The sequence below is a fragment of the Protopterus annectens genome, chromosome 7.part0, assembly GCF_019279795.1.
Source record: "Protopterus annectens isolate FY-2018-M chromosome 7.part0, PAN1.0, whole genome shotgun sequence".
In the NCBI taxonomy this organism is placed as follows: domain Eukaryota; kingdom Metazoa; phylum Chordata; order Ceratodontiformes; family Protopteridae; genus Protopterus; species Protopterus annectens.
Window position 1 is genome coordinate 919,724,088 of NC_056739.1, and position 17,134 is coordinate 919,741,221.

At 41.2% G+C, this 17,134-nt stretch overlaps 1 protein-coding gene across 4 annotated transcripts in view; it reads right to left on the reverse strand.

The window, feature by feature from the left end:
- Positions 1–17,134, reverse strand: part of MYO9A (myosin IXA) — a 2,281,069-nt gene that overhangs the window by 2,262,908 nt on the left and 1,027 nt on the right. The window lies entirely within an intron of this gene.

Genomic DNA, 17,134 nt, shown 5'->3' on the forward strand with positions numbered 1-17,134 from the left:
CTGAGGTAAATTGGGTGCTGCTGTGCTCATCCCTTGAGATTGATTCCAGGCACAGAATCTTTTCCATTTTTCAGCATAAGATTTTCTCGCACTAGGCCTCCTTGCGTCTAAAATTATATCCATCACAGGTTTACTGAGGGATGGTAATGGAGAGATTAGGTAATTAGCCAGGCTGCTAGGTTCAGTGTTAGAAACTGAGGGTGCAGAATCTGGTTCTCCTGCTGAGACAACAGGGAAGGAGCCTGAGGCAGGTGCCATGGGGATAACCGTGACACACTGCACAGGAGGGGGTACCAGTGTTGGCGTGGCCAGTCTGGAGCAATCAAAATCATCCTTGGTTTGTCCTGTTTGATTTTACTAGTACTTTGGAGAGCAGAGGCAGAGGGGGGAAGGCATAGACTGATAGGTTTTTCCAGCTGAAGGACAGAGCATCCACTTTCCAGGCTTGTTTGTGGGGAGTCTTTGTGCAAAATTTGTCCAATTGGTAGTTCTGGGGAGAGGCAAACAGGTCTATATCTGGGCTCCCCCATTTGCTTGTCGACATGTTGAAATTCCTTGGTTCCAGTTTCCACTTGTGTGGGTCCTTGAGGTTTCTGCTTAGTTCATCTGCCAGTGTATTTAATTTTCTGGAATTGAGCTTCTAGGTGCACTTGGTAGCTCAAGACTGTGTTTCACAATGCCATGGCTAGTCTGCAGATGGGGTAAGACTGTGCACCCCCCTGCTTGTTTATGTACCACATAACAGTGGTATTGTCCGTCTTTACCATTAGTTGTCCTGGAAGAATATGGTCCTTGAAGGCTGTCAGAGCATTCTGTACAGCTAACACTTCTTTTTGATTGATATACAGGTGCATTTGACTTGGGATCCATTTGCCCTGAATGCACTTCTCTGCCAGGTGAGCCCCCCAAGCATAGTCTGATGTGTCTGTTGTTAGGGTTTGGGTGGCAGGAGGTGGTGTGAAAGGTAGTCCCTTGTTTTGGTGGCAGGCCTCTGTCCACCAAAGGAACTCTAGGCGTAGGCGAGGTATGATAGGAATCATTGCTTCTAGATCCTGAGAATGTTGACACCATTGGCTTTTTAGATACCACTGTAGTTTCCTCATATGCAGTCTTGCATATGGAATTAGAAGAATGCAGGAGGCCATGAATCTCAAGGCTTGCAGTATTTGTCTTGCAGATAGCAGGGTTTTTGTGGCCGCTTGTTTGAAGTAGGTTGTCAAATGAATTTGTTTCTCTGCTGGGAGAAAAGCCATCTGGGAAGTTGTATTCAAGCTTGCTCCCAGGAATATAATTTGTTGACAGGGTACCAGGTGTGATTTCTTTTTGTTTATGGTGTACCCCAGACAAGTTAAAACCCTTTGTGCAAAGGCCAGATGACTCAAAAGTATGTCCTGGCTTTCTGCCTGAATTAGACAATCATCCAGGTATGGGTATATTTGAATATTTCTTTGCCTGCAAAATGCAATAACTGGAGGGCATTTTGTGAATACCCTGGGTGCAGTAGATAAGCCAAAGGGCAGTGCAGAGAACTGATAGTGCATGTAGCCTGCTTTGAAGCGTAGGTATCTTCTGCAAGGTTCCCTGATTGGGATGTGCAGGTATGCTTCTTTTAAATCTAGTGTTGCCAACCAGGCATCTTTGCCTAGCATAGTAAGCAACTGGTGAAAAGTCAGCATCTTGAATTCTGGAATCTCCAAAAAGGTGTTTGGAGTAGACAGGTCCAGGATAGGGTACCAGGAAAAGTCTTGAGTAGAAACCTTGTCTTTTTTCCTCTTCTGGTACCAACTGAATAGCCCCCCATGCAAAGAGAGAAAGTACTTGTTTTTGGACCTTTGCCCACTGATTTGGGGGTAGGTCTGGCCACCCGCTTGCTGTTGGCAATGTGTGGAAGTGAAATCTATATCTCTGGGACACTATTTAAAACCCATTTGTCCTGGGTAATGAGTTCCCAATTCTTTGCATGAACAGCAATCTTTCCCCCCAAAGGAGCAGTCAGTTGATAAGTACTTGGAAATTTTAAAAGGAAGTCATTGAGACAGTTTACCATAGGGGGGAGTCTTATTACTCCAAGATTTGGAGGTGGAGCCCCCCCCCACTGCTTAGTCCTGTGCGTACCCTGGGACTGCAGCCTGGGAGCTCTGCTGGATCTGGGTTTGGACTGAGAAGGTCTGGAAGAGTCAGGAAAGGACCAATTCTTGAAAGGCCAATGCCTACTAAATCTTGGAGGTTGTACTTGTAAAACATAGATTTAGCTTTTTCTTCCATCTTTTTAAGAACTTCTTCTGCCTTGTTGCCAAACAGTTGGTCCTGGTTTAGGGGAGCATCCAGTAATTTTGCTTTAACATGATCTGGTAGGGATTGCTCCTTAAGCCAAGCATGCCTTCTAAGTACAGACCCAGTTACAGCAGTCCTGCAAGATGCCTCTAGAGAGTCAAAACCACATTGCAAAGTATGTTTTTCAACCTGTTCAGCTGAATGCAATAAATCATGTAAATCCTTATTTTCAGCACCATCAGGAAACAACAACATTTTATGTTTAAGCAATCCAATAATATGCTGCTGATACTTCAACATATGAAACTGGCAGTTTAAGGCCCTAATTGCCAAAGTTGCAGAAGTGTATACCTTCTTACCCCATCGATCCAGTGCCCTAGAGTCTCTATCAGACGGGGTAGGATTTTTGGCAGTAGTAGCTTTAATGCCCTTGGGCCCCTGTGAAATGGTCTCAGATCCGCAGTAGGATTTTTGAAAAGGAACTTGTGAGAGTCAGAAACCCTGTAATATCTATCAGGTTTCCTGGGAGCAGGAGGTAAAGAGTCAGGGCTCAAGCTAGATTCCAAAAAGGCATCATCAACAATGTCTAGGACAGGAGGTATGGCTAAAGGCCTGCGCTGGGGCAGGAGTAAGAAATCCCGAATGGAATCAGAGAAATCCTGACTTTACCAATAAAAATGCTCCCTGAGAGTATGCAAGGTTTGACCAAACGAGAAATCCTCTGGGGGGGGGGGGGGGAGCAGAGGGAATGGAGTCCTCAGCATCAGAATCCTCATAGGTAGACAAGGGTAAATCCTGGTCATCAGAGAAAACAGAAAATTCAGAATCCTGGTCGGAAGTATCATAAACAAACTCAGTCCTAGGTCTCTTAGAGGGGGAAGGCTGGCTGCCCCTGATTAAAGTAATAAGGTCTTCAGCCATTCTTATCATCTGTGTTTTAGGCATAGAGGTCTGACCATGTGGTCTGGGCATCAGTTTTTAGGCATGGTTCGAGATTTATGCCTTGAAGAAGAAGATGGAGTTGGTTTAATACAAAAGTCAGTAGGCGTGAATACACCCTCAGAAGCCAGTGCCTGCACAGCGGCTCTGGACCCATCCAAGGTAGAGACATCCGCAGGTTCCACAGTTGAAGCATCTCATGGCATACCGGACTCTGAATGTGTCTCAGTAGAGGCCTGCGAATCAGAAGTAGCAGGTATCAGGGGTTGTGAAAGCGCCTCACTGAGTACCGGCAAACTGGCGACTGGCTTAGGAGAAGTATTGTCGGCAGCTTTGGACCTAGGCGGCCTGTCTCTGTCTTTATCTTTGCTTTTTTTCAGAATGTCAGTAGTCGGACGACTGACCGAAGACATATCAGGATAATTGAACAGAGCACCAAAATATTTAGAAGCGTAAATATACCGACAATGGATAGTTTGTGGTTTAAATAAGGCACAAAACCGACAGCAAGGTACGTCGTGGTCAGGGCCTAGGCAAGGAATACAGTACGAATGAAAATCTTTATGAGGTATTTGCTTTCCACAAGTAATGCAATTATTTACTTTTACTGACATCGGTTAAGAGCAAGAAAAAGTTTCCCCAACGGTGTACTTGGTTTTTAGTTGAAGACTTCGGTTCTGAAACTCGAAAACGAAAATTTCAGGAGTTGGCCGACCGGCACTTGCAAACTGCTTCTGCTTCGGGCACCGCACAGCAAGAACGACTGATGTAATGGCGTCAGCTGCATGTTTTATACCCCTGACAACCTGACGTCATGAAAGAAGGGACAGCGACTGACGCAGGACCCAAGACTTTGTTAATTAGGCCGACTGAGGGCTACCTGCAAGCAGATAACCCAAATGTAATGACTGCAACAGTGAAACACAAAGAACATCTTCACATGTAAATTTATTCAAAAAGCTATTCTTATTCTTAGCTGAGGCCAAACTAGGACATAAGAATGAACCTGGACTTCTGTCTGGTTTTCTGAAAAAAAAAATCTGGCAATCAGGGGAAATGAAGAATGGTGTATAGGTGGCATGGAAGCCATGTCAAGACATGAGTTTCCTTGGGTCACTACCTTATGTGGTGGGTCAGTATTTGGCTTTGGACAGGGATGTGAACAGGTCCCACACAGTGCAACTTACCCTTAGATGAAAATGTTTCTGTGCTCCTGATCATATGGGGGACTATTCGTACAGTACCAGGAAGCAATGGCTAAGCATATTTATGTGGGAAGTGGCCTCAGCAGAAATGGGAGTAGCCACCAGAAAGTGACATAAGGACATAGTCCATTCCGACATCCTTGCTGCTGCTTAACATATGCGATCACTGAAGAATACACATCTGGTAACTTGTAGACAGAACAAGATAAAGTGTGGTCACCATGAGGCCCTGAGATTTAACACATGGTTCCTGATGCAGAAGTGAAACAGAAGACCTGAGTCACCATACAGTATATATGAGGAATTCCCTCTCTAAGAGAAGAATGTCCTTGCAAATTAGCATGTCCAGAGGACAATCCATGAAGGTAAGACTCCGTAGCAGCTTCATCTGTCACTTTAAAGTGTTTACTGCAATATGTAAGGATTAGAAGATTCTAAAAGGAGAATCTCATGCAAACATTAGTTTTGGTAGTGTTAGCATGGCCAAGAGCCAGTCTTCTGGACAAGAAAACACCCAGATGTCTTGAAGTTTCTGGTTCACTGCCAGGACTGCTATAAATTTCTTAAAACAACTCGTGACTAAGGTCAGTCCAAATGTAAGGGCCGATAACTAAAAGTAACTAGCCCCTCCCTAGAAGGGTATAAACATCCTTGTCTCCTTGATAATCTTGTCTTGAAAGTCCAAACAGCACACAGAAGCTTCTCTTGACAAACAAGGTAGAACTGAGTGTAATGCAACTGTTATGGAACTCTTCCACTGGAATGATCTAGTCAAGGACACTGAGATCCTGAACCTGCCTGAGATGCTTGGACATTCCAGGAATTAAAATGAATCTGGAATTGTAGACAGAACATCTTGGGTCTGTTGGGATTTCCTGGATAACTCTTTTGTTTTGTAGGAGGTTTAAAACCTCTAATTTCACCAAACTCTTCTGATGGAGGGAGACATCAGGAATAGGGGTAAAGTGTGGTTGTGGTGAATGTGAAATACAATTTTATAACCTCTGGATACTACCACTAACTTTGTGTGTTAAATAAAAAGACCACTAAAATAATAGCTAATTCAACCATTTTAGATTCACAGATGAGTACTAGGCTAACTGTCCTTATGGGTCATTTTAAGCCTAGTCAGTTACCCTAGGAGAGATGCAAACCTGGCACCTTGTGTCTGTAAGGCAGCCACCTTAACCATTATGCCAACCTCCCACCATCATTCTACCCCCTTATTCAATACTTCTTACACTCTCTTCTCACTTCTTCCTCCCCCTTCAGGCTGACAGAGATGCACTGTGTTTAGTATTAACATTTCCTAAACTGGACTTCAAAAAGTTAAAATGGATAACCAGTACTTTCCCATTGTGAGAATGATTCCTTATATAGTAATTATATCATATACTTTTGCCTGTACTCTCTTTGGCTTTTTGTACACTTGTTTATCTTGCGTATTTTTAGCTTACACTGTATTTAGTTGTTATACAAACACATATTCTAATTATTTTATTTTTATCTTCACTGTATTCCTGGACTGTACCTGAAAAGGAGCCACTTGGATCAGTATTCAAACCCATAGCAAAGCCGATCTGGCCCTAGAAATGTAATCAAGCCTATATTGCTTTGTAAAAGTACATACACAGGACCAAGCTGCAGCTTTTAGACTTCAAATCTTTCCAATGAAGCCAAGGCCATGGTACAGCGAGCCTTGAACCTGTCTGGACTACATTTGTTATGGTGAGTATAACAAAAGTTAACAGCCTTAGACAGCCAATTGGAAACAGTCTTACTTTGACCCGTTATAACTCCTTCTCCAAAGATCTGAAAGATTTAGTTCTGTCAAGACAGTACTGGAATTGTCTGTGGACATCCAAGGTATGGACTATCCTTTATTTCTTGAACCTAAAAATATGGTGGAAGACAGGGATATGGACAGTGTGGCTTAAAGTAAAAGTGGATACCACTTTAGATATAAAAAAGGATCAGTCCTTAAAGAAACCATGTCTCTGTGAGAAATGAAATGGGGTGAATCACCATAAACACTTGCAACTAATACACCCTTCTTGCAGAAGTCAGAGCAATCAGTAAAACCATTTTCCAAGTTAAGAACCTCAAGTCAGTCAGATTAGCTGGTTTAATTGGAGCAAATGTTAGCTTCTCTAACACAATATTAAGATCCAAAGGAGGGGGAACTGGTTTTCTTGGAGGCCACTTACGCAAAACCCTTTTCAAAAACACTTTGACATGAGACTGGACCTGCTGAAATGGCCGATAAATAAACCTGGACAGAAGGATAAGAAAGGCCATAGGACAGTAAGTCATAGAAATATTGTAAAACTGAGAACTAGCCCTGAATCAATACTGGCTATGTTATTGGCGCCAACTTGAAAACCTTTTCCATTTGCTAATACAAGATTTTCTAGTGGCAAGCTTTCTTGCCCCCATTACTACCTGTGGCATGTCATCAGTAAACAGGTGCCTAAAAAGAATTTACACACTATCATCAGGCAAGTAACTGAACTTGATTGATATCGGGGTGTTATCAAATACCCTCTGTTCTAGTGTGGTGTGAGTATATCCAGTCTGTGAGGAATATTGTGGTAATTGCCCCTAGCCATTTCCAAAAAGCAGGGAGAACCAAAGCTGCCTGGGGCAGAGGGGAATCACCACAATGATCTTGAGGGATTCCTTCTGAATCTTTAGAAGTACATTGGATATCAACAGAAAGGGTAGAAAAGTACACAGGAGTATTGTGGTCCATGGAAAAGAAAATGTATCTGAGTTCCAGGCCTTTTTGGGTTGGCACATTTTCGAGAGCCCAAAGGGGGACATTTTTATAGAAACGTAACATTTTGCAGGACAAATCATACCCAAGCAGTACAAAGGACCGGACTTCACCTTTTTTTTTTTTTTGCTAAAATAAAAGTTTATTGTTATTGAATTTGAGTCATGCATGTTGCGTATATAATACTAAGGTGTTTCAGATACAAAATAAGTGTTTTATGTAATCAACAGAACAAGCTGGAGGGACAGATTCAAAACCCAGAGGCTACCAATGTTATGGAATAGACTTCCCATAAATGTCAAGTGGAGTGCCTCACTAGCCCTCTTCAAGAGAAACATCGATGAGTGGATGGGAAATAGAACATTCACACCGGGAATCACTCCAGTGACTCTACTCAACAGAGGCACTGGGAACCAAGTTCGGGTGGCACGATGCCAGGGTAATCCTATGGGCTAGGCTTGTAAAGGCTCCAGGGTCTAAGAACCTACGAACTATGCAGAGACACTTACGAACTAATTTTTGTCCTAAAATCTCAGGATATTTGTCATTATTTTTCACAGGATACAGCTGCCTAAATAGGGGCTATCCTGTGTAAAGAGGGACAGGTGGTAACCCTGAGACCTTCTTATATGGTGTCTTGGAAGAAAATCTTGCCAGCTGATTGCTCAGAAAGGCGGCAAAGAGGTCTACTTGAACTCCTCACAGATGGATCAAATCTTGGAAGACCCCCAATCTAGTTTCCATTCTTGAGGGACTGCCCTGGTCCTGCTTAGATTGTCTGCCACACAGTTTTGATGTGACAGAATGCAGGATGACTATAAAATGAAATGGTGCTGTGAAGCAATATCCCAAGCTAACATGGCTAGTCTGCAAAGGGGGTATAACCTGTTTTCCCCTTGTTTATTGATGTACCACATGACTGTGGTATTGCCTGTAACAAATTGAAGATGTCCCCAGGACCAAAGATGTTTCAGTGAGTTGATTGCCTTGATCAGGACATCTCCTTGATATTGTTGTGCTTGCATCTATAGTTGGCATCCCAAACACCCTGTACTTTCATCCCTCATGAAACTGCTTCCCAAACAAAGTCTGAGATGTCTGTGGTGACTGATGGGAACTGGAAGGGAGAATGCGAGACCTGAATTTAAGGTTATCTGTTGTCTCCACCAAATGATTTCTCTTTTATTAAACCCCAGCACTGTGATTAAAAAAAACTAAATGTATTGGTGCTGGAACCAAAGACACTGCAGATACTACTGTATTGTTCTCATGTGGAAACTTGTCGGGGGCATCACGAGAATCATAGAAGCCATGATACCCAAAATCCCAAGGTATTCCCCTCACAGTGACCTTAGTCTGAGTGGAATACCTTGGGAATACATCTAGATATATATCTATTTTTTCCATGGAAGAAAATGCCCTTGAACTAAGGTGTCAAGCTGACATCCAAGGAACACAATCCTGTGTAGGGGAGTCAAGAAAGAATTTTGAATGTACTCTTGGAATCATGGCTTGTGTAAGAGATCTCTCACCCAAGAGAAAGATTCCTGACACTTTGAAAATGACTCTGCAAAGATAAGCAAATCATCTAAATATGGACAAATGTGGATACGTTGTAGCCAGCATGAGCTACAAATGAAGCTAAACACTTTGTGAACAATCTTGGTGCAGTGGATAGCCCAAAGGTATAATCAGAGAATGATTATATGATCCAGACACACAAAACCTAAAGAAATGTCTCAAGTCTGAATGAGTTGGGATGTGGTAATTATCTTTCAAGTCTAGAGTTACCAGGAAACTTGAAAGAGGAAGAAGTAACAGGTTGTGAAGTGACTTCACTTTAAATTTAGGCACTATCACAGACAGGTTTAGGAAAGAAAGATCCAGAACTGGTTTCCAAGTATTTTCTTTCTTTGCCATTAGGAACATCCTTGAATAGAAACCTCTTACCTACCCGGGAAGGAGGAACTGGTTCTATCACTCCTTAGGAAAGCATGTGAAGAACCCATTGAAACAAGACAAGCTGCTCTGGAAGATGTGGAATGACCCCCTGGAAAGGAGGAATTTCCTCCCATTGCCATCTGTAACCATGATGAATGACTTTTAGAACACATTTGTCTGAAACTACCTTCTACCAAAGCAAAAAATACAGATTCAGACTTTCTTGAAAAAAAAGGGGTCAGGATGGGAGGGGGGTGACAATGTCCTGCAGAGGACATGGCTAACCCCAATTTACAGCAGCTGTAGGTGCTATACCACAGGGATCAGGGGAAAAAGATAACTGGTCTCATGCAGAGCAAGTGGCCACAGCTGAGTCATCCACCTGTGGCTGAAGCAAAGTGCTAGCTGGCTGTGGTGGCAAAGGCTGTTTGCTTAACTTTTTCTTTTTTCCTCCTCTTTTTTTTTTTGTGGGTGGAAGAAGGACTGACCATGAGACTAGTAATTTATTACACAATCAAACTGAAGATGATACCTCTTTCCTGGGGAAGATAAACAGAAAATGCCAGTAAAAACTACAAGTCTTTAAAAGTTACATTTCTGACAGAAAACACAGTAAAATGCACTTTAAAACAATTTGCCAGCTCCAAAAGTAAAATAAACATAATTTCTCCACAGAAAAAAATGGTTTTCATTCACTTTACACAACTTTTAAAGTGAGAGGAAAAAGCAGTGCTCCATTTAAAAGTTTGATACAGTCTAGTGACAGCCTGTTAAAACATAAACTTCCTGGCATAAAATAAGTTTCTTGAAGAGGAAAGTGATAAAACAGCAGTGATATTTAGAAATGGAAGTTTCCCCCAAAGGGAACTCATCTGCCCAGCAAAGCAACAGCAAAAGTTGACTGTCAATCTTCAAAATCCTCAGAGGAGAGTACTCTTTGGCAGCAGTAAAGCTCTGAAGGGCCCAGCACCCCAACTTGTCTTTTAGTCAGCTCAGCTTGAGCTGCTTGATAGTTGGAGAGCATGGAATGTGCCCAGCAGCTTTGGACGCTGACCAGCTGTTATATCCTTGGCAGAACAGAACCCATACATTTAAGGCTACTGCAGCTGTGATCAATATGATGAACATCCTCTGTTGCTGATGGTTATACTTCTTTTAAAGCTAATGTTGACTCGTATTCTTGAAAAGATGATGGAGGGTTTCAAATGTGACATTGTGTTTCCTTCCTTCTAATTTTTCTTTCTAACTTCCCCTTAACCTGAGGACTGAACAGGTCACTATTATTAAAGGAGCAATTAAGAAAGGGTGCCTTAACATTTTTTGTGAGTTACATTAAACATAACTAAGGTATGGTAGCATATTGTGACTCAGGCTCCTCCTGTTGCTCTCACTACACCATCTGCTAGATTATGCATCAAGCAAGTTTTGTGTGGTACATAGGGTAATTGTTTGAATGGATAGCTCAGTTCTGAACCTATCATCACACACCTTCTCCAGTGTTTTAGGCATCTCATCAACTATCTTGAGATGGAACCTTTACATGTGATTCAAGTAATTGAGCACCCTTAAAGAAAAGGTTGAAAACAAGTAAGTTCATTTCTATACTCTCCTGATACTCTAGATGCCTCCTCTGGAAGATGAAATGCTGGCCTATGGGGGTAGGAGTCACATTCGGGGGTGCCACTGAGACAATAAAGTCTATAATAAGATTCTAGACCCATTGTCTTCAATCTTTAGTAGGTCAAGGGATTCTGTCTAATCTCCTAGGTACTGCTGCCATGACATCATGGTCTTTCCATGTCTCATTAGTAAAAAGAGCCACCATCTTGCCTGAAGAGGAAACCACTTGCGAAGCGAACAGCTTCCTGCTGAACCACCTTTGGAAACAACACAGGCGGGATTCATTGGTCAACTCCCCTGATGCATTATTTTAGGTATTTCCTTGAACTTGGTGCCCTCGGGAGGGGGGTAATGGAAAATCTGCCTCACTTCTATATTCAGTGTCTTATATAAGGGACTCTAGAAGAGACTGGATGTGTTTCCTTTTGTACTCACAAAGAACGGAGAAGTAGACAAATACTCAGTCTATCACGGCCCAACTGTCTGTCCTCCAGTCCTCTGTCCCAATAGTGCAGAGCATAAGAAGTTTCATAAACAGATCTAAGACAGTCACAGATTGAAGCTAGGAGTGTTGCAAGTGCTGAGGAAGCATACACAGTGAAGGCTGCAACATTCCCATCACTGTTGACATTAACATCTTGTCTAGTGCCAAGAGCATTGCTCCAAAGGACTGGACCAACTTTACTTGAACACAGTTACAAGACACTTAGCAACATTGTCAAAGGGTAACTGGCAATAGCCATCAATTCTGAGTGGTCCTCAGACACCAGTGTCACAGCCCAAATGGCTGATGCTTCAAATGCTGACAAACTGGGACTATGACAAAGAGCCAAGTTTACTGGCAGCAACACCTAGGTCTTGTCAATCCCGACCCCAGCAGCCCATAATACACTTTGTAACAGAGAAGCTAATGTTGAACCTATCAATACCATATTCAGCACAAGAAAATATGTCTGTGTTAAAATGGCTGCCTGCAAATTACTTATTAGTCTGAAGGGAATTGGCATGACAACAACGGCCAATGAGGAGGTCAGTAACAAAGAAATAACCCTATCTGCCCTGCAACATGATGTAGGAAGAAGGCCATCTCAACCTTAACCTGTAGCATGCCCTTCAAAAGCTCTGTGTAATCAATATCCACAGTCACAGAACAATCTAAGGAAATAGATCCAAAGGGCCAGACAGACATAAGTCTAGAATGCACCTACCTACATAGCTCAACTTGAAAAATGAAAGAGATTATATCCCCTTTAACTAGTAGAAGGAAATGATGCTCCAAGACAGTAGCCATCAGTTTGAACAATTCCTGGGTCCCTGAAAGCATCTCTTCCTTCTGGACTCATCTTCTTGTGGAACATGAGAGGTTTCCTTGAGAGAGAGAAGGATTCATACAAATTCTCAACTTTCCTAGCTACCTGGATCCTTGGGTTCAGCTCTATTAGTCTCCAAGGCAGACACTCTAGAACTTAGAGAACCAGAAGGTTAAGGCTTCACTGACTCATCTTTGAGCGTTATGGCCTTCAAAATAAGTTAGTTCTTCCTACCAGTTGAAATTCTACAGTCAAATGCTTTACAAATCTCATAATCAACCTTTAAAAATTATGTAGTCTTGGTAATATCGTACACGTCTATGTTGTGGGGGAATTTTGTGACAAAAGGACTCACATTTCTCGAAGCCAACAAATTATCTTATAACAGACTATCAATAACAAAATCACCAACTAGCAGCAAAACAACTACAATGATGGCAAAACTGACAGAAAAATGACACAGGGACAGATGGTAGTACACAGAAAAATTCTGCCAAGCAGCACACAAAAGTATAACCATACCTTTGTCTAACAAATAAGTAAACAATGTCTGGCTTTGTTTTGAAAGTGAAGCTACAAATGAGCTTGGGAGGGTGACTTAATGGCTAAGGTGTTTGCCTTACAAACACAAGGTGCAGGGTTTGAGTCTCACAAGGGATGATTGGCTAGGCTTAAAATGGCTCGCAAGGGCAGTTAGCTTAGTACTGAACTATGAAGCTATGAGCAGTTTGTGAATGAAGAACGTCTGATCAGTATTACAGCATCTTAGAATGAAGCTCACTACAATAGCAGCAGCAAACTCAAAACAGCCAAAACCATTTCATCTCCTGCAAGTTCAATGAGCAACGAAGATCTGGAGAAGAGGAAAGCAACACAGGGTATTATGGGTAAGGGGTTAGAACTGAGGAAATGTTTTCTCCATGTTATGCTGACTCAAGCCTGTGGTCGAAGTCCTACTACTTGAGACCCTGGAACTTCCCAGGAAATTCCAAAGACATCTGCAGCAAGGAATGACTCTTTTTGTGAAGACCTCTACAAAGAGGGTTGCAACACTGACAGGATTCAACTAAAGCTGGCAGCCTGCACATGACATGATTGAGTAAATTTATCACAATTTCCATCATGATGTAGACAAAATGAATTCTCTCGTACAGAATGAGTGTCAGACCTTTGAAGAAATATGTTCCATCATGATACTGCCTAGAAGCAACACAGCTTAAGGCTCATTTTAGATGAGTGTGTGTGCAAAAGGCATTAAAAAAACATAGACAATTACATACAACTGGAATAATTCCAATGCAATGAAAGTCTGCAAGCTGAGAATCTTGCAATCCAAAATACTCCTTGAAGATCATCTACCTTCTTCAACATGGCTGACGTTAGGTGGAAACGCCCCATCTTTAGACCTTTTCTCTCGTTTCCCATCACTCTGCTTCCTCATTAATGCTTGCTATTATCATCGTTCCAAAAACATTTTGAAAGCTCTGCATGGCTGTCCTAGTGTACAATCCAGAAGGATGAAAATCTTCTCTCAAAGAGATAGGCTGTGAACACTTTCTTTTACATCCATAACCTGAATTTCAATTATTACCTTTTTGTACTGCCAAATCAGAATTCCACCAAACACTGTCAGGTGTGTTGCAGAAATACCTGCATTATGTGGCACTGTGCTGACACCATTTCACAGGCATAAAATGTGCAGGGCATTCCATTTTACTGAAGGCAACAATACTGGTGAATTATAATCAGTTTGACAGAGACAACAACTTACAAGCAAATACAAAGATGCACCATAGGTGAACTGTGTCCTCCAAGCTGACCACATGTGTGCGTACCATACATGGATGGGTATGCGTGCATGCATGTGTATGTATATGTATCCTGTGATGGGCTGGCAATCCTTCTAGGGATAACAACATTCTTTTTTTGTTTTCCTTTGCTCAGTCTCTTTGTTAGCTACTTGTGAACACTACCAAACTAGCAAATCAACTACTTGGTTCCACATCACGGAGCCCATCTTTGAAAATGGTTAAGAAAATGTATGTGCTCTTTACAACTTTTCACTCCATGTTCCTGTCAGTACTTTTATGTAGTAATGTAATATTTAAAACTCCATTACTAATCTCTCTCACACTTCACTAAAAGTCCTTCCACCTGGAGTGCAAAACACATTACAGAGTCATGCAGCAAAAGCTACTGCTACACCTTTCCTAAAGCTCTGTGTTCAGCATTCATCAAAGTGCTCCCGTTTTTTTACCATATATATATATATATATATATATATATATATATATATATATATATATATATATACAGACATGCTGGCATCATTAAATTAAAACAAAAAGTTTTTTAACAAATAATCCACTCATTTACTTCATGTTTTACTGACGACATCAGTGGTATCCACAGTTTAAGCAAGCAGAGATCACATGCTATAATTTGAGGCTGTGATATAAATATGCACGAAAGCAAACTTTGCGAAACTATTATGTGATTTTGTATGTGATTTCCACTGGAATTTGGGACACTATTTTTACAGTCCAGGCCTGATGCCATATTTCAGTCTGCAAAGTTTCTGCAAAAACATACATCCTGACTGCTTGTGAAAATTTAAATAAATGTTGGACAAATTCTTGATACCATTTCACTTCCACTAATATATTGTGAAACTTGGTATTCCACATAGTCTCCCAATTTTAAGTGCATGTTTGTGCATTTGCACACACATCCCTTCTTAATTAAAAGCATTTTTTATTAAAAAATAAAGATTGCACCCTTGCTTTTTGTCTTTTGTGACTATACTAAAGCATGATGTCTTCAGTGACAGGACACGTGATTTACCTCCAGGGTCTAGTTTACAAGCATAAGGATAATTAAAGGAGCAAGAAGCTACACATCAGGCTGGGGGGGCTATTTCTGATCCTCAGGAAATCAACTTAGATATTCTGTACTCTTTGTTCAGATTCAGAAGGAACAACCAGCAATTCTGGGGAAATGCAAGATGGAACATGTAAAATGACATGCAGTACTCATCAGATGACAAAGTAGTCAGCAGCAGGTCTCTTAAAATATGATGCACCTCTAACGAGGACGGCTACTCTATAAGTACAAAGCATTATGTGTAGCTATATATAGGCCAGCAGGCCACTACAGTGAAGCATTTACATGCAGTTCAGTCAGCAAATCAGACTTCTGCATTTAAATCACTGTCAAAATAAATAAATAAAACCCACACACTCCAGTAAATGCATAAGTGTGTGTGTGTGTGTGTGTGTGTGTGTGTATATATATATATATATATATATATATATATATATATATATATATATAAAATAAAATCAGTATCACATCTACAAATGAGTACAACAGAAATGTTATTTTATCACAGTGACAGAGTGTTAATTTATTATTTGTTCTCAATCTCAAATACACCTTGTGAGACTATAAAGAAGTCAACTGGCCAAACTGCACCATTCACTTGCAAAATTGCACATTTTTGTGTAGAGGATTTTTACCTCAAGATGCATCCCATAGCAAAAAACACGATATACTAAGCATTTAAATATGTGGTCATCTGTCACACAAACAGCAGATCAAATCATAAGCTGGCAGCTTTGTCTTAGAAAAGTGAGGCGAAACCAATCTCAGTATACGTAGTAGTCAAGTTCCTCTAAAGCAATGGCATCTCAAACACTTCCTCGCATGTGAAACAAATTTTGACTGGCTGACCGCAAATCAGTTCTGCTCTAATAAAACCCATAATATACTGCATGTTGGCTATAATAATCAAATTCCACAAACCATCTTACTTATACATGCATCTTCTATACCAAATAAAATGTGTCTGATAAACGCACACAACAAGGTTTTCCATGTTCTTAAATTAATTTCCTCTAAGATTAATACATTTTAATCCAAGGTGTCATAGGCTGATGCACCAGAGCTGCAGAAACTTTGGCACAACACTGACAAAACGTTGCGCTATCATGTGACTTACAATAGCATTCCATCCATTCATAACATTTAGATATAAAATAACTAACAATGGCAAGTTTTCATCACATGATTTAAGAAAATAAGATGCTACATTAATCATTTCAACTTATCTCACTACAACTACTGACATGAGCGAAGACACATTTTTAAACACATGCTACATCAAATATATAAGTCCGTATAAACTTTGTGACAGTCAATATAACCAGTCTCTCTCAAAACACAATGCAAAAATGGTGTTAAAGTAAGTTACTTTCCAGCTGTAACATTTAGCTATAACTTTACTCTTTTGATAAGTGTGCTACAAACACTTCTTCTTCTTTTGGCTTTTCCCGGTTAGGGGTCGCCACAGCAAATCACCCATCCGCTCATGATTGGCAGTGGAGTTTTACAAAGCCAAGGTGCCAGCCCGGCACCCAACCTTCCACAGAAGGCACACACACACACACACTCACACCTAGGGCTAATTTGGAGTGTCCAATCCACCTACAGCATGTCTTTGGGATGTGGGAGGAAACCGGAGCAGCCGGAGGAAACCCACGCGACCACAGGGAGGACATGCAGACACCGCACAGAAGGCACCCCAGCTGAGAATCGAACCGGAGAACCTCTTGCTGTGACAATTTCACAAAAACAAAAGAAGGCTACCATTTCTTTTTTTTTCTAAGCACCATAACCATGAGCAATCACAGTAATAAATAGTCCATGTGTTGCTGGCTGACATCTTAATGCACACCTGCAATGAGGATGCAGTTCCTATATAGTAAGATGGAGGGGGGGTCCTGAATCCATGAAGGCCATGGCAGGTAAAAGGCATACATAAATACAGACATATCACTAATTATAAAATTACAGAATTTCTGTGCCTGTAGACACATACTACATGCAAGCCAACTACACAGCCAGTAACAGGAATCAGTACAGTACAGCAACTAAATCTGGTCAGGTACAAATTCTGAAACAGATGCCTGCTCATTGACAGGTATTACCTTTCACAAACTACAGCAGAATATTACCAGCAACAACTCACAAATCATTACACAAGTGTACAATTTCTAGAAGAATATGAA